This window comes from Cyprinodon variegatus, unplaced genomic scaffold (genome assembly GCF_000732505.1).
Source record: "Cyprinodon variegatus isolate N-32 unplaced genomic scaffold, C_variegatus-1.0 Scaffold822, whole genome shotgun sequence".
Taxonomy (NCBI): domain Eukaryota; kingdom Metazoa; phylum Chordata; class Actinopteri; order Cyprinodontiformes; family Cyprinodontidae; genus Cyprinodon; species Cyprinodon variegatus.
The window spans coordinates 231,293-236,021 of NW_015151275.1; the positions used below are offsets into that span (position 1 = coordinate 231,293).

Consider the following 4,729-nt stretch of genomic DNA (forward strand, 5'->3'; position numbering starts at 1 on the left):
GTCAGAATTCTGACTTTTTTTATTGTCAGAATTCCGTCAGAATTCTGACTTTTTCCCCATACTATACTGAAATAAAATAAAAAAAATCAGTTAACTTTTTTTTTTCAGTGGCCCTAATCCTCTTCCGTATTGGTGGGAGCCCACTCTACTGTAATACTAGTTATTATTCTTTTTATTATCTCAATAATCATGTTTTCATCACTGTAAGCAAACATCCACATAATTATTGGAAAAAAAGACTTTTAAACGTTATTCTGTATCTAATTTATCACTATGATGACCTTCCTGTAGTAAAATGTTTAATGAACATGTCTGGAAATATGTGAACTGATGTTTATTCAGATTAAATCTTGATTCTTTACACGACCAACAGCAGCCAGGAGCGAAAGGACGTCTGTTTGCTTCCAGACCCCAGCAGAAATCCAGGAAAGAACATTTCTATAAATAAACCAAATGTAGAAATCCTACATAGATTCAAAGTTTACCGGGTTATGATTAAAAAAAAAAGAAACATCATTTTGAAGCAGAGGTTTTTGTTTGAGAGCAGATCTCCAAGTTTTTCAATGAAACATGGAAGTTTCCCTTTAGAAAACAGAATAAAGGAAAAACAAGCATCGGGAAAACCAGCCAGTGGTTCCCGGATAAACGCAGCGCTGGGTTTAAACGCAGCACATGTTCTGAAATGAATGATTTAATAACATAAATAAAGCAAAAATAATGTTTTAATGAAATAATTGGGTTAATATTAGAACTGAAGTATTTACCTGAGCACAGGTGAGCTGTTTAAATTAGGTGAAGCCTTTTTTACTTTGCATCTAGAGTTTAAAGTTTTCCAAAAAGTCTCATTTTGATGTTTCCCCACATGTGCATGAACTTTAACCTATGACCTAAATCATTTTCCTGATTATTCCATGTGCTCTATGTTGAATAACTTTTTGTTAAGAGTTTGTTTTCAGGCCTTGATGACGGCATGAAGGAAAAGCTGTCTGCTGAGTCAGCATCAGAACGAAGGACCATCTGATTAACTTGGACACGTCTGTCTGCTGCAAACCAAGTCATTTAGGCGAGATGTTAAACCTCTAATCATTTCAAGCAGATACTTTAAAAGGATCAGCAATGATAGCAGAGACCTCTGCAAGGTCAGACAGAAATAATCAGAAGTTAAAATGACTCTCTGAACAAAAACAATCTGATTTATTAGCAGAAATCCACAAAATGTGTTTTTAGATCAGCCAGCTAATTTATCAGGCTGTTGCACGGATAATTCACCTTGTTTTTAATGTCAGACACGCCTGCATGATCATAAACATGCTGCCTGTGGAAGAAAATCATCAGGCTGATCTAAATGAGTCCTTTCAGAGTAAAGGCGGCTGATTAAATCCTGAACCCTTCAGTATAAGAGGGGCTAATGTTAGTATGTTGGAAATATGAACAGATCTTTGAAGGCTTGAATCTTTGAGAGGAAAGTTGACTTATTATCTGTAATACTGTTAAACTAGGAGACAGAAGGAAAGAGATGAAACTGATTCTGACTCAGATGTTCAGGTCAGGGATGCAGGAGGAGAAGCAGAGAGAAGAGATTCATTCATGGTTATTATCCTTTTAGAAAAGACAAAGGAAAATGTTGTTTAATCTCAGATAGTGAGCCTTTGATGTTCCCCATTTTAGAATTCATTTAACTTTTAACTGCTCATAGAAAATCTATCTTAATATGTAATCAAATATTAAAAAAGTAATTTTATACAGTGATAGTGTGCCGTGCCAGGCAGCGGCGCAGCCAGCAGCACGCGACATCACCGCTAACCACATGGCAATAAGTCAGATGCACAGATTACAGCTTTCTGATGTTTGCTCTTGCTTTGCTTTCTGCAGACGAGGCGGCGGCATCGCCTGCATGCACCCTGTTTACAGCTTCACATCCTGCACCACTAACCCCTTCCTTTATGTTGGTGATACATCTCTTTTCTTTTCATGCTTTCTTCAATCACTCCTTTTCATTGGTCTGACTTTTACAAGCAGTTTGATGGATCAATTTAGATCAAGTTAGTTAGTGTCTGTCATTTAAAACAGCAAAAAATAAATAAATAAACCACAATAAGAAAAACTTTAATCAAGCCGTGATAAAGTGATAAAGTTAGAGGGGGTCGCGGATTATGGAGCCTCCAACAGCCAAACACCCCCTGATGCTGCCTCCTAGCAGGACATTATCCAGTGATGGTTCCTGGTTCAGGTGTCAATAGACTCCTTATATTTCACCATGGGGCCTGGTCTCCTGCATGGTGTAGGACTGATTGGCTGAGATGGAAAGGTCCTACTGAGCAGCGGAGCCACTGCTGAAGATCTAACATCCTGTGACTCCCAGAAAACATCAGGAGGAAAAGAACTTGGAGGAACCATCAAGAGATGTTCCACCAGCAGACTGCTGAAGTGGCTGATATGACCAATGATGCTAATGGTTAGAGACGGCCGTGCTAAAGGACGCCACAGAAGCTCTGATCATGGAGGCCTGGAGCAACAGGTGCCCAGATCAATCCAGCATCTCACAGCAGGGAGGAAGATCCTGGCAGGAAGGGAATACATGGAACGCCGTGACCAAGGGGCTGGAATCACTACGCTGCCGTAGAGATCAATGAGGCTGGATCAACGGCGGAAACATCTGTCCAGATGTTTTCCTGAAAACGAACATGGAGGATACCAGGGACTCCGGAAATAACTAGATAGAGCTGGAAGGTGAAGGCAACTGGGGGGCAGGAACCCCCCACTGGAGAAGAGGCTCCAACATCAGAGACAACCTTAGACTCCCTCCCCGAAACAGAGGACCTGAACTTTGGACCAAGAACTCATCCACCCCAGGAATACCAGACGCTCAGCTGGAGAAAACCTGGAAGGTCAAGGCATCGGTGGAACCCGTGGTCATTGGGGGACAGCGACCCCCAAACTAGAGGAGTTACAGCAGATCCCTGGAAATACATCAGACACCTCGGTCCAGAAGAGTGCAGCTCTAGGAACAGCTAAGATACTGGCAGAACCCTCAAGCTTCCAGGGCTCTGGTAGAGGAGACCAGCTTGGAGGGAAAAGGGGGAAGACCTTCAAGATGGGTGAGGAAGAGTTTCTCTCTCTATCTACATACGATATATATATATATATATATATATATATATATATATATATATATATATACCGGTATATATATATATATATATAGCAGGCAGTGTACTTTTCTGACTATCTTTACTTGAATCATTTTTGGGGGGAGTCCTTCTAACTTTCCCTCCATTTCCAGGAAGCTGTTAGTTCCTTATTTCCTTTGGTTCAGCGTAGCTTTTTAATCCTCAGTTGTTGTTTTTCATCCATCATGGCGGATAGTAGCCCTTAGGACTAAATCTAGACGCCACTGATCTACAGATTTAATGACGTTCCACTAATTAGAAAAACTCAGAGCAGATATTATTAGTAGTTTATCATTTTATTACGGTGTTAGTTGTTGCCATGTGGTCAAGTTGATCAGTATCATAGCTGTAGTTTCTTAGATTCCATCTTAAACCACTATTCTATAGTGAAGATCTGAGGAGAATCAAGACTCTCCTGTTTTCACTTTGGTTACTCTTTAAATGAGAAATAATAATAATAACAGCTTTCCTTATTTGTGGCATTTCTATGTTCTTTCCAGGTGGTGTAGAATCTATAGCAGGTGGTTCTACATATCGATTATTCAGGTGGATTCTGAAAGTTACAGTTTCTTTAAAATGACTCTGAAAATTATAGAACATTTTATTTGTAATTTAAGCAATTTCAAAAGTGAGTATTTGAGTAGATGTTTGACTGAGTAACTTTTACTTTTAGTTCAGTGAGATGATACTTTTACTCAAGTACTACTATTGAGTACTTGGTCCACCACTGCTGATTTCTGTTATTTCTAGATCTATACCTCTACAGTGAGGTGACAGCAGACCCCACCCTGCGCTGTAAAAACACCGATGAAGGAACAGTTGATTAATTGGGTCTGATCAAACAGCAGGGGGCCCTCCTGCTCCCAGTGTGAAGCAGAGCCCTAAAAAGGAGAAGGATTAGAGAGTCTGCTCATCATCTCTGATCAGAACAACTTTCATCTCTAACCTCTGAAACAGCAGAGCAGTGATCAAAATAAACCTTAAATACAAATTAAATAATAATAAAAAGCTGCTGGATAAGATCAGACACTTTACTGGAGGATTAAAAAGGATCTTAGGAAACAGAGAAGATGTTGAAGGATCACAGCTACCATGCAGCTTCTGCTCCTCCTAACCAGACCTCCTAACCCTCCTGTTTGTAGAGGAGCTCTAACTCTAGTCTCCTGATGCTCCTCACTGACCTCCTGCAGTGGGGTGAGCAGGACTTCACCCCCCCTCCCCAAACACGCACACCTCCTCAGAGGAGATCCAGACTCACCTGCCTGCTGACCTGCGGGGTTCCGCTCAGTCTCTGCGCTGCGGTCACTGTGATCACAGAAGGTGCTCCTCGGTGCGTGGGGTCCCGGTCCTCCTACCCACGCGCAGTCCCGGTTGTTGAAATGGTTTGAGCTTCTGGCGTAACGGAAAAGAAAGAGATAGAGCGCTCCTCTGCGCTCCTGCCTATCTCCGCCTCCCCCCTCTCTCTCTCTTTCTCTCTCTGTTCCACCGTCAGGTCCTTAATTGGTAAACGGGTGAAAGATCAGGGGGGGAGGGGGTACTCCCCCTTCTCTAACTTTTTC

At 41.5% G+C, this 4,729-nt stretch overlaps 1 protein-coding gene across 1 annotated transcript in view; it reads right to left on the reverse strand.

Moving 5' to 3' along the window:
* LOC107098922 (filamin-A-like) overlaps positions 1–4,582 on the reverse strand; it is a 49,716-nt gene extending 45,134 nt beyond the window's left edge. The window contains exon 1 of the mRNA XM_015396813.1: positions 4,429–4,582. The gene's annotated coding sequence lies outside the window, so the exon portion shown is untranslated. The remainder of the gene's footprint in view (positions 1–4,428) is intronic.
* Between the last annotated feature and the right edge of the window lie 147 nt (positions 4,583–4,729).